The sequence below is a fragment of the Mytilus californianus genome, unplaced genomic scaffold (assembly GCF_021869535.1).
Source record: "Mytilus californianus isolate M0D057914Y unplaced genomic scaffold, xbMytCali1.0.p SCAF_3, whole genome shotgun sequence".
Taxonomy (NCBI): Eukaryota; Metazoa; Mollusca; class Bivalvia; order Mytilida; family Mytilidae; genus Mytilus; species Mytilus californianus.
In genome coordinates, this window is record NW_026262679.1 from 66,837,429 (window position 1) to 66,859,124 (window position 21,696).

The following is a 21,696-nucleotide window of genomic DNA, read 5'->3' on the forward strand; positions in this document are numbered from 1 at the left end:
TCGGTTGGATGACACTTTTCTATCACAAACTACTTTCTTCTGATCTAGTTGGAATTTCCCTTTCAGAAAAGTTTGTGTGTTAATATAAGGATCGAACTGTCTTGGCTAGTAAATAAATCCTGTTTCATAATTCCACTATTTGCCATTTGTTGTCACCTTTGTCAAATTTTTTTTACACATCTGGTTCTGACAGAAGTATTGATCCTCGCACTTGCAGCCACTTGGATTTTAACCATGAATTCATTTTAAACATAAAGATGTATCCCATCCATCACTTCATGGTTGGGTAAAAAGTCTGTTATCCATGATGGCTTCTGAAATATTAAAACAGGAAACCACAAAGCATCATGTTATTTAATAAACTGCAGGTTCAGAAATTTTTCTTATCATTCATAAAGGACAAGCGTTTAATGCGGGTATGTGTGTGATGTTTTTTTTCTCACAAAAATACTCTTTGATTTCCAACTTTGAAGAATTAAAAAAAATTGTTCACACAGCTTTTGCCATAAGTTTAATGTAAAGTCCTTAGAAAATTCAGACTTTATTGCGACAAACAAATAAAAAAATTATGCTCATGTGTACCATGGTTTTTTTTAGAATGCAATATAGGGATTGTCATATTTCCCAATATATGTAGTTCTCTTCCTTTCATGCATTGTTTTGTCAGGGAAATATATTTCACTTGCTATAATTAAGTGCACAACATAATTATTATTTCTTATTTACAATGCAAACAAAGGTAAAAGGGTGAAAAAATGTGAAGACTAGTAAAAAACTTACGAAGTGTGAGGACTAGGAAAAAGCTTACAAAGTGGGAGGACTAGGAAAAAACTTACAAAGTGTGAGGACTAGGAAAAAACTTACAAAGTGTGAAGACTAGGAAAAAACTTACAAAGTGTGAAGACTAGGAAAAAACTTACAAAGTGTGAAGACTAGGAAAAAACTTACAAAGTGTGAGAACTAGGAAAAAACTTACAAAGTGTGAAGACTAGGAAAAAACTTGCAAAGTGTGAGGGTATATTTGAAGAATAAAATACATCCCTGTGTCATCCCCCTATTTTAATAAATAATAACCTGTCAAATTATTGGGCTGTTTAATCGAGAAAAAATGAAACAAAGAGGTTTAATAATGTACTAAATATAAAAAAAAATATAAATACATAATAACCTAATCCTGTTGTTATATAATCTCCTGGCATGACATGGTTATCAGCTGGTTATGGCAAACTTGGTCGACTTTCCGCCGGGTTTCCCTAGCCGAAGGCTAGATATTTTTGATGGGTGGATCAACTCTCTTGATGCCTTCTCTCCATTTCAAAAGAATTTCATTGTCTTTTGGGAATCTGTGGTCCCCCTTCAGAATAATTGCAGCCGGGGACACAACAATTTTGAAGCTTAGGTTGGTGAAATTAGCGAGTGTCGATAATTTGTGGTTACTAATGTAAACATGTGCAACGTAATGCGATTCAAGCGTCCAAGTGATTAAAACGTTTCCGACAACCACTTATGGAACACCAGCGACGTCTACAGGAAGAAATATTACGAATGATCCCTATTGTCGGACACGTTTGGGGGTTATGAAATCGGACACGTTTGGGCAACATTGAATATTACGGACACGTTTGAGGGAATAGACACGTTTGGGGGAATCGGACACGTTTGGGGGGGGAGGACACGTTTGGGAGTGTTACATATTTAGGCTACTTTTTGATATAATAACATTACACATTCACAGTACCAAAACAACAAATTTATGGGTCAAGTGAAATACTTTTGTAATTTGTCATAACAACAGAGTAGGTGTGTTTGAATAAAATAAGAAAAGCTTCGTGCTATTTCAAATGTTTAAACTGGAAGTGTATTTCTTAGTTGTATTTTGTTTTACTTTCGTTCACTCATTTTTTAGTGAAAAATTAGGCGTATTAATTATTTTATTTATGAAATGTATAAAAAAAAAAGTGGGACAAATGTTGTTCACTAACTACTCCTTGGATTTATACAAAAAGTCCATGACTTTATGAGTGGATCTTAAAAATGCATAACTTAAAAAAAACCAAACATTTTTGTGTGTGTAATTTAGGTTAATTATTCTTCAACCTCTGCAAATGTTTAGTCTGCCCTTCCACATAATACTTAAATAGAATTTTTTTAATGTTTTTATTAACTTTCAAAATTTCCCCCTGACAACCAACCAACCAGACAATAGTTTTTAGTTGACAAAAGGCCTACAAGTACATGAGATGCTTTATAGCTAGTAGATACATTTGTTTTTTAAAACACAACTGTCTAAGGATCGTAATTATGCCAAGTGGATAAATTTATCGGTTTTCAAGAGCTAAGTTGACAGCGCGGGTCATCCCTACAATGGCTTCCATTTTCACGATTGAAAAAAATAATCGGCGTTATTGAGAGTTGATTTTGACGAAGTAGAATCCTGACTTTCTGTGGAAAGTTCTACTAATTTACACAAAGTCTTCCCCCTTTTTTAAAAATTATAATATGAAGATCGGTCAATTCTCAGCTTCTAAGCAGAGCCAATAAATCAACAAATCATTGAAAAAAATTTTTTTATACAGTATTTAAAGTGTAAAGTATACATATATATTTTTATAAATGCCTGTGCTCATTGTACACCTTGAGATGACCCAACCTAAAAAGGTTACCTGTCGTCCTAGGCATAGGTGTAAGCGTCAGTGTCGATAAGTTTTCGAAAATGTCTAATATGGTTTGGTGATTTATTGAGAATATACGATAATTTTCATTCATTTAATTACAGTTATAAACTAGAAAAGTCATTTTTAAAGTCAATAATACCTTTTTTCTTATCAAAATTTTCGTTAAAAAACCCGGACCATTTGTTTAAAAACCCGGACGGTTTCAAAGTTACTCTCGAAAAAACCCGGAAAATATTAAGAACTGAATTTTTTGGTTAAATACAAGGAAATTGTGCTTCTTTGTTGTTCAAAACATGTATAGTATTCAAAATAAGATGGGTAGTCATGTAAAAACCTATTATAATTACGAAATAGCAGTTAATTGACCTGATCGCATGTTTTATCACTCGAAAAAACCCGATCTACACTCGAAAAAAATGGACCGATTCACTCGAAAAAACCACGATCCTAGCCGGACACTATACCTACCGTGGTCTTTGTAAAACTAACGTAGAGATGAGTTGAACTTTACCAATAAGACCAATTCCTGCTTTCATTTAAGCAGCAACCCTCTGTCACAGAAATAACGATAGAAAACGCAAGAATTATATCAGAAGTCTTCTTTGTCGTAAAATACTCACTGCCAAATTCTAAATGTATGTCAAAATATAAAGTAGACCAACGTGTATCTGTGTTATCCTTTATATCCAGTTAATTTGGATGGCCTCAGCATACCAGCCCGAAGGGATTTAAATACTATATACACTTCTATCAAGTACTTACAAGTTACAGTGCCTTTATAAGACAATAAAAAAATTATTTTATAAAGAAAAACTGAAATTCACGATACCTGCATAATTTGACCTCTAAATATGCTTTCAAATACATAACCATAACGTACTTTATAAAAATAAGGAGATGTGGTATAATTGCCAATGAGACAACAATCCACCAAAGTTCAAATGAAGTGGATGTAAGGAATTATAGGCAACCACATGTCCTTCAACAATGAGAAAAAAAACCATACCGTATAGTCGGCTATATTTGCAATTTAATATTTCAAAGAAACATAGTTAGATTGATTAACTAATTTTTGAAATCCTGCTTTGTATTTTCAACATATTTCTTTTCATTCATAGATGCACATGTACTATAGAAAATTCTTGATATGAGTATTAATCAATTCTGTTTGTGTTGTCATGTTTTGAACGATAACACATGATCGGAGAAGTAGCTTCACACCGGGTCTGGAAAGTACAATTTTTAAATTAACATTGGTGGTTTTTATCTGTTCCAAACTTTCCAGCCTAATCTTGCTTCTCTTCTACAATTTGTTTTACATTATCATCAAGACAAAGATGATGTTTTTATACCGTATGTATGACTTTAAAAAGGTAAGTACAAAAATGTAATTCAAAACTAATTGTGATGGATGTATAGATAAGTACTGTTTAAAGATGTTTCTTATTATTTTATATATGTTAATGTTACATATTTGTTTGATTTTTATCTGATTTTTAGCTATTTCAATATAATACTCTAGTCGGGACAACTTTCATCAGTATTCAAATAATACTATACAAATAAAGTTGTTTTTTCAACATGACATCGATATGTTGATCAAATATATATTTGGTGATATAAATCATTAAGAAGGCTATCCAATCTGTTGAAATGTCTATTCATGAAATATCCAAACTATAACATATGATAAAATGGGGAAAATGATAAAGAGAGGAGGAACTGTAATACAAGATCAAACCATCAAACATTACGACAATGTACAAGATCCAATAACATATTCATACGGTAGGATAACTAAGAAACTGTAGAATCCCATGTGAATCGCACAAACCATGGTGTACATAGGGAAGTTCACACCCTCTGTATATCTTTTCCATAAAATATGAAGGGTACTTCTGATTACATTTTTATAGCAGTTCATTGAAATCATTAAAGATGTCAGTGTTTGGTTTTAGTTCCATGAGCTCCCTTGTCCTTATACCAAGCTTTAAGTTCTGTTATAGTGGTAGGAAGTTCTCGTCCCATTGTTTCTGGTAGTGTCAGTAAAGAAACGGTAACAATAACATTCATTGAAGCGAACACTGCAGCTGGTCCCCAAGATACATATTCCGCCTAAAGCATAATCTTATATTAAGTAAAAAAGTTAACAATGTTACAATATCTACATCAGTATGCTTTACTTAGAGAAGCACCTCATTCGCCTTGTTACTCTCGATATAACAAGTTTTGTTTTTTTCCTAAATATAGTAACAAAGCTATATTTTGTGCAATGTCAATTTCATCGTGGATCATATTCTTCAAATCTGTGTTCTTGGCCTTATAGACATTATTTCTTTGGAGATGAATATTTCGGACATAAAGTCGTGTTACGTAAAGAACGGGCACTAATTTTAGAAGTTTTAGAGCTGATTGCATTGGTTTTTATTGTATGTTCTTTCTATTTTACCAGCTAGAGTTGCATCTGCCTGTCCGGTCCAAGTCAGGAATCTCGTTCGTAGTTGTCTTATGTGATATATTAATGATTAAGATATTTTTGAGAAATGGATTTAATGAAAGATTTCTCATTGTTTCTGTTAAATTTATGTACAACTTTAGGGACGATTGAGAGTAACTGTTTGATATTTTTCGACAACGCCTGTCTATTGTTGAAGACTGTGTGTTGCCCTTTGAATGTCTTTTAATCATTTTGTTCTTGATTTATTGTCGCAGTAAGGTACACCCACACGTCCTGTTACTCATTTTGTAAGCACTTACCAATGTTATAGCGAAAGGAGATATCATTGATCCTGCCCTTGCACCAGATGAAGCCATACTTAATCCAACATTTCTACAACGAATATTACATCTTCTGTCTATAATAATGTGGTAAATTCGACATATTCTTATAAATGAAGAATACAAAAAGATTCCGCACACTAAGACTGGAAAGGAATGAGAGAATAATTCATAACATGACATATCAATGTGTATTGTTGCTTATATTTGGATACTTCCTTTGAACAACCAGATTTGCCCAGTGGTAACTTCCTGTGTCAGATAACATTATTTTTTTCTGCATTTCATATGCATTCTGGATAAGCCTGTATCAACAACGCTCAGGGCAAAACTTTTTTGAGGAAAAATTTAATATATATATAAGAGATGCCGCTTTTTAAAGCAACTAGATTTTAAATGATATTACCATAAATCTGGAATTCTATTAAATCACTTCGTTCAAATTTATTTAATCCAATTACAAGGGTCCATTTCTTTTTTTCCCGTTTTATATTTTAGACTTTCCAAACGTTTGATCTCTACTATATGAAAGTTTTTTCAAGAATAATGTGTTGTGCATACGAAAATCGTTTAAACGTTCTCATTTTTGTTCATACTTTTTTATTATACGATCCACACTCTTTTTCCATACCGAAATAACCTTGTTTAATACCTCAGATTTGTTGGATACAGTTCTGGTGTATACAGGAATACGGTACTAAATGACCCAGTGATAGCAAATCTACCAACAAAGGAAAATACAGTACCTAGTGTTGGAAGCCACGAGTATTCACCTACAATGACGGAAAACACAGTTAAACGGAGAAATTATTTAAAGTGACATATGGCTTTCGAAAAAAAAATATTTATCCATGCTAGTAATTGTATACAAATACACTAGTTAGATTAGTGGTCTTTATACATCAGGTTCGATTTTACCAAATAATTGACTTATAATCTTTCATACTAGTCATACCATTTAAAAAAGTATAGGAGATGGTGCAATAAGGACTATTTTTGGTCAACTGTATTCGAAAATCGCAAAGCGTTACGGATCTTTCAAACAACATCTTTCATATATTCACTAGATAGTAGGATTTGGTATATATATATCTGATAACAAAATCAGGGGCGAATCCAACCATTTTTAAAGGGGGGGGGGGGGGGGGGGGGTCACAACCCAGGATAAGGGGGGGGGGGTTCAAACTATATGTCCCCATTTAAATGCATTGATCGCAAAAAAAGGAGGGTTCCAACCCCCGGACCCCCCCCCCCCCTCTCCCGATGGATCCGCCACTGAAAAAAACTATTCATGGTCAATCTTGTTTCAGATATGTTGATGCCGCCACAATGTTGTAATCACTGACATGTTTGTCTGCACAAATATGAACAGAATTCATCATCCTGTTTAATTTTAATAAAAGTATTACGATCTTGAAAGAATCATAGAATTTGTTAATATTCGCAAAAACAGGAGACACGAAATAGCCCCTTTCACACTTATAACGACATCATTATACTTGTTTGTTTTATTTTCATTTGTAATGTGCAACTCGGCATTTATATTTTAGAAGGACATGTACTTTAATACAAAATAAATGCATCGTTATTCACAAATTTTCTCTGAATAATTGGTTGATAATCTTTAAGAATAGTCGAACATTTATATAATACTAGAACACACCCGCACGCGACATCGCGGGTCTGTGACTGAATTAAAGTACCTATGCCTTATTTTTAGTATTCGTATTGTCATCTGATAGAGTCATGCTGATTATAAGGTGCTCAGTTTTCTCTGCTTTCAAAGTATTTCTGTTTGAACCCGTCCGAGTTTTCTTACTTCAACCAGAAACTACATGTGTCATATACTATTGGTATCGGTATTGGATTCGACCCGTACCTGGATCTTGTTAAATATTGGTAATATTAATTATGTGGGAAACAAAAGGAGCCTAGAATGGTGTATTTTTTAATCGACATCATTGTCCTATATTAGTTATATATAAAGTTGAATTCTTTGATTCGCCGTTTACGTCATGCCGGATAACAAATTGGACCTGCATTGAATTCACAGAAGAAGACGCTTTCCCTGTCGACGCACCCGGTCTCGCTCCTTTTGGAGTTCGTGCGACTCCCCCAGTTTCTGTTTTTACATTGATTTATCTTTTCCTAATCGTTTTAAGAAATTTGAACATTAATGATCTACTGTTGCCTTAATTACTCACTTCGGTATGTTGTGCAAACCGTGGCTAGAACTAAGGATACACCAGCAATTCCATGAAAAATAACTAACGTAGATTTTCGACCAATGCTAAAAATAGTTTAGACAGTTTATTTCAAATTCCGTTAAACACAATTTACATGATAAATGTAAGTTACAAAACCATTTACTTTGTTTCTTTTTGTTCCTCCATTATCTTTTAGATCCAAGATCTTTTAGAGTACATACAATCTAAGACTCTCTCATCTTGCAATAGTATTAAAACATTTGACTTTTCTACACTTTACACAAGTATTCCCCATTCCAAACTAAAAGACAAATTGAAAGAGTTGGTATTACTTTGTTTCATTAAAAAGAATGGCGAACGTAGATACAAGTATCTTGTCTTGGGGAGGGATAAATCCTACTTTGTAAAGAATCACTCTGATTCAAACAAAAAATTCTTTGAAACTGACATTATCAAGATGCTTGATTTCTTGATTGACAACATATTTGTTACGTTTGGAGGACGTGTTTTTCAACAGACTGTCGGAATTCCAATGGGAACCAATTGTGCCCCTCTTCTTGCCGACTTGTTTCTTTATTATTATGAGGCTGACTTCATACAGGAGCTTCTTAGGAAGAGAGATAAGAAGTTAGCAATATCCTTTAACTCTACGTTCCGCTATATAGATGATGTTCTCTCACTAAATAATACAAAATTTGGTGACTATGTTGAACGAATCTATCCCATCGAACTAGAGATAAAGGATACTACAGATACAGTTAAGTCTGCCTCATATCTTGACTTACATCTAGAAATTGACAATGAGGGTCGATTGAAAACAAAACTTTACGACAAAAGAGATGATTTCAGCTTCTCAATTGTGAACTTTCCATTTCTATGTAGCAACATTCCAGCAGCGCCTGCATACGGAGTATATATCTCCCAATTGATACGATATTCCCGGGCTTGTGTTTCCTATCATGATTTCCTTGATAGAGGATTGCTGCTCACAAGGAAGCTATTAAACCAAGAGTTCCAAATGGTGAAGTTGAAGTCATCCCTTCGTAAATTTTACGGACGCCATCACGAGTTGGTTGACCGTTATGGAATAACCGTTTCACAGATGATATCGGATATGTACCTTATGTCGTAACTACAATACCCTTCCCTTTTCACGAATGTGACTTACCGAATTAGACTATTTACCGGATTTGAAATAACATAAGCAACTCGACGGGTGCCACATGTGGAGCAGGATCTGCTTACCCTTCCGGAGCACCTGAGATCACCCCCAGTTTTTGGTGGGGTTCGTGTTGCTTAGTCTTTAGTTTTCTATGTTGTGTCATCTGTACTATTATTTGTCTGTTTGTCTTTTTATTTTTGGCCATGACGTTGTCAGTTTGTTTTCGATCTATGAGTTTGACTGTCCCTCTGGTATCTTTCGTCCCTCTTTTACAGAAAGAATTTAATTGTTACATGTTATATTATAGCATGTAAAGTAGGACGTGTTCTCTTTTTGACAAGCTTTTGCATATCAATTATTAAATCGTGTTTGATTTGGAATAATTTGTTCCACAATATATGAATTCGTCCATTATTTAAAAGATTGAATCAATGTTTTTATGTGTAAAGCGTATGAATAAATTCGTCCTCTACACGAAAGAGGATATTAAAGAAAATCGTCCTTTTCAAGGTACACTATAGAATGTTTTGTCACATGATTTTGCAGAATTGATCATGACCTGTTTTACAATAGTTTGTTGAACAGGGCCCGTATGCATAAAACATCTTAACTTAAGTGTTCCTTAAACTTAGATTTCACTAAGAATTCCCTTAGTTTAGTAAAATTCTTCAGTCGTATGCATAAAATTACTTAAATCTTCACTTAACTAAGGAATACTTAAATCGAAAACTTTCTATAATTACCGTATACTATATATTAGCTCATCACATGTACTAATCCGTGTAAAAGTTTGTTATGATTATTTACATTGATTGACCAATACATACTTTTATTATGAGCTGGGGTTAAATTGATGTTGGTATGTAAAACAATTCAATAATACGTAACAAAGTAAAATGTTGTAACAGATGACAAATTGGCGCATAAGAGAAAAGGTTGACGTTTTGATGGATGAGCATGGGAAGAAAAAAATATTTGTAATCCAAAACTCTCCGTTTACTTAATCTTTAATTCATCTTTATTGGGTGTTGCTGGATGGAAGCCTATTTATTTTCTGGAGACAACACTTTATTTTTAACTTTAACAATACATGATAAAGGTTTCAATGGCGTAGCACCAGTGTAGCATTGTAAGCATGTGCTTACAAATAATTTTATAAAACATTGTTTTTTTCAATAAGAATTTTAATATAATCGTTCAGCTTCTGGTGGGATGCCGCCCCCTTCCAGACCACTGCTTACAATTTCTTTTGGGGTTTCAAAAATTCCATTTCATTTGAAATAAACTTTTTTATCACTTCCCTTTTACAACAATAAAAAAGGGGTAGGATCAATTTTCCATGAATTTGGCATTTTTCAATAGTCCTACAATCTTTACTAAAACACACATTATTAGATTCATATGTTTACGGTAAGGTATTATCAACATCTTAGCGTACTTCCGAATATTTCACTGGAAAGTTATCAATGCCTAAAGATGACCCAAAACTGCATACATTCTTGCTAGATTTTAGACAAATTTAAGCAATTCTCCAAAAATGTCGATATCAATAAATAAGGACACTTCTATTGGAAGTGATTACTAAATTTTCTTTCAGATACAATTTACTATTTAGGTTAAAGTCTTCTCCGTATGCAAAATTTGAAATTTGCAATATTTTCGTTAACAGCAATATATCAATGAATATATAAGGAAATATGAAAAATAATTTAATACGGTTAAGGTATCATAAATGCATACGGGCCCTGGATAAGCATTGTTTTACAATTTTCATATGATAGTTAACTATGAAAATTCCCTCTGGAAATTGAACAAGTGAGCAGTACATACTAGTATATACATGTGAAGTAAAGAAGCCTAGTTCATCAAACAATTGTTAAATTGTGTATGTTAATGCACGTAAAGTAATTACAAAACTGTGCACTTGAATTTAAATTATTGCATAATCATACAAAACATTGCAAAACTGTGTTCTTGAATTTAAAGCATTAAACTTCCGTTAATCATTTAATAGAACTTATGCAGCATTTTGCGCATGGCCTTCAGCACGAGTAAAACTTGCAGAATTGTGCAGGCACGATTAGTCCGGTATATGTCTGTTTAGGGATGCCTAGTTCTACAATTATTTGTACCCATTTATAACTTTTCTCCTTTGCATAAATACATCGACAAACTACTGTTTCCTATATTTATTTTGAATGGACTGTCATATACTTTGTATCTTTCGGTAGCTTGTTAGGTTTTTGTGCTTTATAGTACTGATATGATGAGTTAAGCCCTTTTCAACCGATTTTTACAGTTAGCTCTAATGTTGTGCTGTTACAGCGCTATCCATGACAGGGAAGAATGCTGCCATATTCTTTAGGCATGTCCTTAGCCAATAGCCTTTAGTCCATTGGTTTTCGTGGATTGCTTTCTTTATAATTCGTTTTAGTTTCATATCATAAACCGTTGGTTTTCTCTTTTGATTAATTCACATTTTATCATTTTGATGCCTTTAATATCTTAAACAATGTGTTAGGGGTTTACTTGAAAGGTAATTAATTTCAAAAACAAACCGATTTATAAAAATCTGCTGCAATATAACCGCAGGATATTCTGCCAGACTTGCTATAACATTGTTCAAAAATCTATCTCCAGAAAGTTTTGATGTTGTCAGCATTAAACCATAGTAAGTAAGTGTGTTCGTTATCCTGCAAAAAATAAACAAATAACAATAGATATTTTTGTACTCCTTGTCATATAAAATGGTGTATATAAAAGTTAATCTCATTTTTTTATTTTACAAGGAACGATTGCACTGAACTGGATAGCGGAAGTTTAAAGATTCGAAGTTCACCATGAGAATACTCGAAATAATAGATAAAAATGATAACAGGACCAAATTAATCCCCAACACCCGACTCCTCCAAAAGAATAACAGAAAACACGTAAAAAACAAATGACAACAAACAACACACAGTCTAGATAAGGGACAAAATATAGTAAGGTTAAACCAATATACCGTACGCACACATCTCTTTACTTATCTAGACGGTATGTGGTAAAACTAGAACACACAACAAAAAACCTGCAAAGTGGACTTACCAACAGAATGACCACTAGTTAAACGAGGAAATAAAAAAAAAAAATGCACATCATTTTGAAAACAGAGTCAAAATTAGCTCGCTACTACAGGAAGCAAGCTACAGTAGCTACAGCTGTTGACCTGATATTGCCGAACAATAAAACAAAAAAATACGAGAGGCCAGTAAGTATTAAACGCGTCAGAAGAAATAATAATTTTAACTGAATTAGTGAGTATATTACGCCTGCAGAAGAGAGGCGGTGAAAGATATCATAAGTTGAAAACAAACTGACAATTCCATGGCATAAAAAAAACGCAAAACGATCAATAAACGAATAACAGTATACAAAACGCAGCATAGAAAACCTAAGACTGAGCAAGACAAACCCCACCATAAACCAGGGGTGATCTCAGGTGCTCCGGAAGGGTAAGCAGATCTTACTCCGCATGTAACACCCGTCGTGTTACTTATATCAAGTGATAAGGTATCAAACAATAGCGGATTGATAATTGACACGTATCTAACCGCAAGATTTCACCAAATTAATAAACTATCGTTTTAGTAAAATATTGAATAATTAAAAAGCACAAAAAAACAACACTTAAAATTAAAGCAAGAGTAAAACGAACCCCTTTTAAACAAAACTAGGGTTTATGTCGGTGCTCCGGAAGGGTAGCCCTTCTGTTGAAAGAGGTAAAACAATTATTGAGTTTGAAGATATCATTTTTTAATGTTTCAGATCTATTAGGGTCATAAAAATCAAAGGTAAGGTGAGAAGTACCGTATTTTTGCTTTTACGGAAAACATTATATTTATAGATAATATGTTGATAACGTATTAATGAAAATGAAATAATGTAAAATCTCATTTTTATTTTTCAAATTGATGATAAAAAATAATATAATTTCAGTTATGAACGAATTATTTAAATATAACTATGAAATCATATTGAATAACTCTCGAAATATGATAAATAAAGATTAAACTTAACTGATTAAAAAAGAACAACAATCTTTCTGACTCATAGAGGAAATAGATCACCTACCATGCTATCCATAATACTATAGATCCGAGAAGAATTCTTTTATGTTTTAAAACTGTAAAGACTGTATATCTCTCGACGTTTTCTTTTTTAACTTCGTTTTCATTTCCAGAACTTAGTTCGTGTGATTCTTCACTAGCAACAATGCTGATTTCCTTCGACAAAAGAACATTTTCTGTTACAGTTTCGTAAGAAACATTGTTCATTCTGCATGCTTTTCTCAATATTTTTTCCGTCATGTCTTTTTTCCCGTTTGCTATAAGCCATCTGAGTGATTCGTCTAAAAATCTTAAGAATATAATGTAAATAAACTCATCATTGATACCAGGATTAAAATTTTGTACGCCAGACCCGTTTCGTCTACAAAAGTGGCGCTCGAATATAAAAAAGTAAAAGGGTTAGACAAAATATGAGGCTGAAGAGTATTGAGGATAAAAACAATATAGTGTCATACAACTATTTGTGTGTATGTGTGTTTTATTATGTTATTGCTATATCACTTTCTGGTAATCAGCTAGATATACAAGTACTTGGGAAATAGTATGTTCCTTAAAGATCGGGTACAAGTTGATGATACGAGTTGGTATTCAAAGATACTAGCTGACAAGGATTTGATCGGAACGGGTTACAGAGTGTATACTAAAGACGGAAAACAGACTGCTGACAAATAATTTATTTCGGATTCTCTATAATTGATTTTATAAGTAGATATCTTACTATAAATAACTAAATGCTATAAATACTTTGTCTCCCAATAAAGACATTACACCAACGCCATTTTTACCACAAAACTTTACTTGTAATTACGGTTAACAGGGGAAACTGTGGTATCAATCTGAGTTATCTTTTGATTAGTTTTGAATACGACTCAAGATCAGATAAATGGAAAACTGCTACCTGGTTATTATCTTGTGAACATCATCAACATCTAAAGGATGTAATTTGATAGATTAACATTTGTGAAAAAAAATATACCATCTATCCTTACTGTTTATGATTCATTAACACTGAAATAATTGAATAAATTCATTTTTGATGATAAAGTCTGCATCGTATTTTGACTTACATATAGAAATTGATAATGAGGGTCAATTGAGAACAAAACTTTACAACAAAAGAGATGATTTCAGCTTCCCAATTGTGAACTTTCTATTTATATATATCAACATTCCAGCAGCGCCTGCATACGGAGTATATTCCTCTCAGTTGATACGATATTCCAGAGCCTGCATTTCCTAGCATTATTTTCTTAATTGAGGATTGCTGCTTACAAGGAAGCTATTAAATCAAGAGTTCCATGTGGTGAAGTTGAAATGATCTCTTCGAAAATTTTACGGACGCCATCACGATTTGGTTGACCGGTATGGGATATCTGTTTCGCAAATGACCAGATATGTTCTAATTGTCGTAACCATAATCCCTTCCGTCTTTACTCAAATGTGACCTACCGAATTAGACTTATCACAGGGTTTTACTTACATGATCAACACGATGCTACACGTGGAGCAACATCTGCTTACCGCTCCGTAGTATATCAGATCACCCCGGTTTTTGTGGGATTCGTGTTGCTCAATGTGTAGTTTTCTATGTTGTGCTTTGTATCCTGGTTTCTTCTTTTGGTCTCTTTTCGTTTTTTGCTATTGCATTGTCAGTTCGTTTTCGACTGATGAGATTGAATATCGTTTTTGTATCTTTCGTCTCTCTTTTTCTATCTTTTTTAAAAGAAGAAGATTTTTTTGTCTTGTTAAAACTACATTATCATACCAAACTCCAAGTCAGGTACTACAAAATCGGTGTGTTATGTATATTATAGTCGGTACGTTTATGTTTTGTCGTGTGAAGTGTTATCTGTTATTGCTGTTTATATTGTTCACTATAAAAAAATAAAATAACAAAAAAAACCGAACTCCAAGGAAAATTCAAAACAGAAAGTCCCTTATCAAATGGCAAAATCAAAATATTTTCTTGGCGTTCGGTATTTTGTTTTTCCTTGACGACATAAGTGATTAAGATTATAACACAATGTTGACTGCTGTACCCAAATTTTTGACATTTTTATCTATTATGCCTGTTCGTTTTGCTCACACATTGTTGTCAATACAATGGAACTCTTTGCGACTGTAAAAGAAGTGAGAGGTTTAGCTAGCTATAAAACCAGTTTTAATACACCATTTTCTACATAAGGAAATGCCTGTAGCAAGTCAGGAATATGACAGTTGTTTTCCATTCGTTTGATTGAATGGAGCTTTTTATTTTGCTATTTGATAAGGGACTTTCCGTTTTGAATTTTCCTTGGAGTACGGTATTTTTGTTATTTTACTTTTCACACATTTTTTTAACCTTGGAATTCGACGTTTTATCAGAGACCTGATTGCTTCTGACAAAGTGTCCAGTTCAACTTCTTCTCGTTAAGCATTTGCTATAACATAGTCTTCAATGGAATCCATAATTATTTTGAAGTTTTTGATCCAAATGATGTGTTGGTGTTCTCTGAACTAAGGACCAAGAGATATCACCTTTCGTTCATGTTGATTTATGTTTAGATCCCCAGTAATAACATGGCTAGAGAGGCTGTAAATATAAGGCGAGTGGGAACAGTCACGTCAGACTGATTTTTTAGGTATTCTTTTAAATCAAGGTCCTGCAATGCTTGCTTATAGTTAAATATTGTATGTGCAATGGTGTTGGTGTAACTGTAGGATACAATAGGAACAGACTGATTTTGAACATAAAGTGGAATTTTGGATGTTACCTCTTTGTAATGAGGTGCGTTGCTGATTTTGACAGCATCGATTCCTTTACTGTTCATATTTTTGGTATATACTTCTGGCGTGGCTAGGTATTTATTCATCCCGCTATTGTGTCATTGTGCTATGGTCATTTTTGTATTCTTGTCTTTCATTTTAGCTTATGTACCATGTATATAGAGTGTCTATATGCCATTTTGTTTTTCTTTGTTGAAAAAGTTATTTGATATTATAGTGATTAAGATTATAACGCAATGTTGACTGCTGTTCCCGATTTTCTGACATTTTTACTTTTTATTTCTGTATGTTTGTTCACACATTGTCGTCAATATAATGGAATTCTACGCGACTGTCATACAAGTGAGAGGTTAAGCTAGCTATAAAACCAGGTTTAATCCACCATTTTCGACACAAATGCCTATACCAAATTATTTTACTTTTTATTAGAAAACTGATAACAGGAATATTTTAATTTTTTTTAGCAACTTTTATGTGTTGTCATAATAGTTCCGTACCAGTTATGATGTTTTTTTTTGTTTGGATTATGAGTGTTTAGTATGTTATACTTACAGCCAATCAAAAAGTGTATGACAAGTTAGCAGTGACAATATTAACTGCATATAGCGCCATGATATATTTCTACACAAGTATCCAATCAAAGTTGTAAGGACAAGACCTGTTGTCCATGCAGTTAACATTAGACCTTCTGAGCGATGGCGCAACTCCTTTGGCATGATTTCGACATACATTATGGTATTCGTCATTACACTCCCCTGAAAGGAAACATTAATAAAAAGAGAGATCCTACAACTTTCACCTGCATTTGTTTTTTTTTTTAAATTGATAAAGAAATGAAAAAAATTGTAGATTTTAGATTATCACGTCTCCAAATAATTTACTTGATCTAACCTTTAACATTGCTGATAAGGCAAAGCATACGCTATTTAGCAGTATTTTGGAGAACACTAAAATTTGTATGCATGTATAATTTGTCAACTGTTTCTGGATAAATCGAAAACCTGATAGTTGTAGCCTTTTACCATCAAAGTTACTATCAATAAAAAGAAATGAAAAAGATCTATAAAATGCACTATACAAAGATTTTTTGTTTTCATTTTAAACTGCGGTTTAATGAGATTAGGACATTGAAAATTTTGTTTAAGAATAAAATGTTATCGCTTTGAATTTTATTTATACTCTATTGCATGGTATTTGCTAAACTTTAGAAATTCAAAACATCCTTATATGGATATAAGTATTGAATAAAGAAATGTCAAAGTGTATTTTGTTTTGAGAAAAAAGATCGATAGTGACGAATGTCATTTCTTGTGCCGAAATATTTGTCTTTCTAGACGATATAATTTCATCGCATTCGAATTAAAGTCGTTGCACAAACCTTCAAATATTGTCACACTTTGAAAAATTAAATATGTATCACGTAATAGTACCCACATTGTACGTGTACCCCTTCCCCCCAAAAAAGTAAAATAACAAAAATACCGAACTCCAAGGAAAATTCAAAACGGAAAGTCCTTTATCAAATAGCAAAATCAAAAGCGCAAACACATCATTCAAAAGGAAAACAACTGCCATATTTCTGACTTGGTACAGGCATTTCCTTATGTAGAAAATGGTGGATTAAACCTGGTTTGCACCCATTTCCCCCCCAAAAAAAACAGATGAAATTTAACAGGTTTTCTTAGAGACTAAATAATTTGTGTTTTTATAATTTACCTGTATGCACATCTTTTAACATAGATAAATATACTTATATGTATATAAAATGGTCACAATATATATCAACAGATCAAGTATCCAGTGGAAAAAAGTAAAATCAACGCAAACGTCGCATGCAAAGTCCACAAAAAATAATCTTTTAAAAATGAGCAAGTAAAATAGGTAATCATTTCTTACCAAATGCATAGTAAGCATGGACTATTGTCAAATTGTCTTAAGGATCTAAACCTCTGAGGAGCCAAAAATTTCTAGAATTAAACTTTTTTTCTTAACCTGATTTTTGGTTTTATATGACTGTAAAAAAATAATTGGTGAAGAAAAAATCATATGGTGGTGCACTTCTTTTTTTGCTACGCCCCTTTAAAAGTACCAAAATTTGATGATTTTCCCATTTTTCATCAATTTTTACCTATTTTTGGGCTATTATGTTGAAAAAAATCACAGTTCCACAATTAAACTTTTTTTTTATACTTTCAATAAAGATGAAGTGGACCAATCTGAATAAATAAAACTTAAAAAAAATTATTGGTAGTTGTTAATTTAAAAAAGTTTTATCATATTTTGATGCTTTTTTTGTGTCAAATTAACCATGCTGTCAATTTTGTAAATTTGTGATTTTTCTCTGTTTTAAGAACAAAATGCATATTATTTCAACTTCTTTGTTATAAACGATTGAAAAAATACATATCAAAGAAATTTGAAAAGAAAAAAGTGATATGGGATGTACATGTTTCTGGTAATATCATTTCTTGTACCCCTCACCCATTTTCTCAAAATTTTGGCTAAAAAGACTGACTTGCTTGGTAATAAAATTTGAAAAAAAATGATTACTAGTACTCAAAAACTACTCATTGTAAATACACATCTTTTTCACAGAGTTAAGTTTGATTAAAAAATTTTTTTTAAATTCATTGATATTTTCTACTTGTATCACATGTTTTGGAAATAATTCCAGAACGAGATTTCAACGAGACTGCAACGTCAGAAGAATACATCCTTAAAATGTGAAAATATAGTGTAATGGTGGTTGGTTTTACTTAATAATTTATTCATATTAAACCCACTTTGTAATTTATATAGCTTCTAAACTGCCGTACTGGCCGTAGTTAGCTATGAGATTACCGGGCCTACCGGTCTTCTTCCGGTAGGACCGGCCCGTGCCGTTCTGATGTCTTATGACGTCAGACTAGGAAGTTTTGCGTTGGTTCTGCACTTACGAACTTACTTAGAAAGGGAGAAACTGAACATCACCTTCTTCAGGTTGATATTTTGATTAATACTACGTTTAAAACCACCATTATGTCTCATTTCGCCATTCTTAAATATTTACAGTATTATTATTCATTGTAAATTGTGCTTAAATTATTTGGCTGATATTAAATCTATATTATAAGTAACTTATTCTGTTTTCTAATATTCCGTGAACTCGGGGAAACTCATTCCCGTTACATTGGGGGCTCGTCTGCGGGATATTTGGAGAAAAACTGATTAAGTTTTCTAAAGGAAATATATTTTTCTGTGAAAACTTCAGTAAATACAAAAATGTCGTCAGCCAAAAAGATTTTTTCGAACTTAGGGGCTAGTTTTAATAGACTTCTTCATGGAAGTAGGGAAAATGAAACACAAAATTTGTGTACAACTCAAAATTTAAATTCCGTTAACCAAGTTTACGAGTATAATAGAGATAAAAATAATGTAAGTGACTTACCGGAACATGAAACAAACTTCCAAGAACAGTTTGTGTATCCAGAAACTCCCAGAAATAGGGAGACACACATAAAAACACATACAACTTATCCACATGAACAAAACAGAATTACACCTTCTGTGGTTCGTCACAATTCACAAAACCAAGACGAAACGTCTTCTTCAGTAGCTCGTGAATGTTACACATTGTTCCAAGATCCTGATTCTTCGTGTTACGGTGCGTACACACCAGATATTCTAACTTTAAATCTTGAAAACGGCACTGAACTTGACAATAACAGTAACAAGGAACACATGTCCACTCATAATTCACGTGGAATTTTTGGATCGCGACAGTCAACTGGAATAAATGAAAGTTCTCGTGATTTACGTAGGTTACCCGAGTCTAGTTTGTTAAATTCCTCTGTCAGTGATTGTCAAACGGGTTATGGGAATACACAACGTCAAAGCAATACACAAGACGTTAAATGGCGTGATGACGTAGCACCAGTAACCTCGACCGAAGATCACATGACTAACGTCGTATCTAAGGAAACAGAAAGGGGCTCAGTAAGGGAAAAAGGCTTTGCTAATCGCGAATATTACGACTGTTTGCCAAGTTTTGACTTAAATAAACTTGAAACTAGGACACAAAATAATCATACAGTTTCGTTTGGGTCTCCTTTGAATAGTAAAACAATGTTAAATGCTCAGGAAACAAATTTTAAATTTTCAACAGGTGCGTGTTCTGATCAATACAACGGTCATGTCAGAATTGAAGATAGGGACGTCTTGTCTGGTGAGGATTCTCGGAATTTCGAGTTTCAAAAACAAACACATAGTTTGTCAAACCAAAATTACAACACATTAGACCAAAGTGGGTTTCGGGAGATAAACAATAAATGTTTTCAGGACAAGGGATTCACCCCTTCTTACAATAAACACAGTCCGTGTTTCTCACAAGTTTACCTTAATGGTGAAAATAGAAAATCTTTTGGGGGTTATCCTAACTGTACAAATACTGGAATATCAAATGTTGGTATACAACATAGTAGGAGGCCAGATCAAATGTCTGATAGGGTTTCATTGGGAGAAAATAAAAATGTACCTTCGCATCAAAGTCGGCATAGTATGCAGATGCCAAGGAAACAAAAAGACCCAGATACATATGACGGTAAACATATCGAATGGCCTGATTACATATGCCACTTTGAGCAAGTAGCTCTTTGGAATAGGTGGTCCGAGGATGAAATGGCAGCCCAGTTAAGCATGTGTCTACGAGGGAATGCCCAGCGTGCCCTTAGTGAACTCTCTAGGGAGGAGTTGTTTAATTTTGAGAGGTTGAAACGTTCATTGACCCAAAGGTTCTGTCCACCTGAACGAGAAACAGCTTACCGCTGTGAATTTAGGAACAGAAGGCGGAAAGGGGAGGAGTCAGTAGCCGATTACGGTTATGCACTAAAACGATTGGCAACACACGCATTTCCATCAATCCCAGTTGATATAAGAGAAAGCCTTATAATAGAGCAGTACATTTCAGGGCTACCCAATCTAGAACTTAAAAGACATGTCCAGTTTTGCCACCCGACATCACTTGATAGGGCAATTTCACTTGCACTCGAGTTTGAGGCATTTGAAGGTAGTCAAAGTAAACCTTTTGCAAGGAAACCAAAGGATGAGGATATTTCACCCATTTGTACGTCAATTAAGGCAAACTCGGGGTCCAACAATGATAGTTCACAAACCTCTATGTTTTCTAAACTAATTGAGGGTATGCAGGAGATCCAAAAATCAATGCAAGCAATGATGCATAGTCAAGGAAAAAAGGAAAATTATAGGGGAACCCAACCTAACAAGAATCACACAAACAGGAGGAAAATACAATGTTTTTATTGTAAGGAAGAAGGACATATGAAGAAGGACTGTCCTGTCCTTGAACGTAAAGGCTTGACTTCAAATCAAAATATTAATGACCCCATTAATGTACAGGGGGATAATCTTGTTGAGTCCGATCATTTAAATTAGCTCGGACTGAGTTGGAGGCCACAAACTCAGTCCAAAATCCTATTAATTTTGAAAATTTTGCAAGGCCGTCGTCTTTAATTAGGTTATGTAACATTTCACAGTATTGTTGGTATGCAAATGTAAGAATGCTTAACACAGACATTAGTATGTTAATTGACACAGGATCCGATGTCACTTTGTTGTCAAGTAAAGTTTTTAAGGAATTGAACATAAGCAAGTCGTTACTAAAGGGGGTGTCAAACAAGCTCACAACTGCAGATGGCGATTCACTTGAGGTCATGGGTAGGACCACAATTCCACTTTGTTTAGGTGGAAATGATTTTGAACATTCTGTAATTGTAGCCGGCCTGGGGGAACTCTCTGGTATTTTAGGTATGGACTTCCTTTGTACGAACAGAGTGTCTATTGACACTGCAGAAGGAAGGTTAAGATCACCAAAATTTGAGGTCAAATTAAAACGTCAAGCGACGTTTAATAATATCTGTGCTAGGGTGCATCTGACAGATACTGTGCATATTCCTGCTAAATCTGAAATTTTTGTAGAAGGAGAAATTAGGGGGAATTTTTAT

At 33.5% G+C, this 21,696-nt stretch overlaps 1 protein-coding gene across 1 annotated transcript in view; it reads right to left on the reverse strand.

Annotated features, from left to right (window-relative positions):
• The window catches only part of LOC127733162 (uncharacterized), a 593,316-nt gene that overhangs the window by 4,751 nt on the left and 566,869 nt on the right, over nt 1–21,696 (reverse strand). The gene's annotated exons all lie outside the window — the stretch shown is intronic.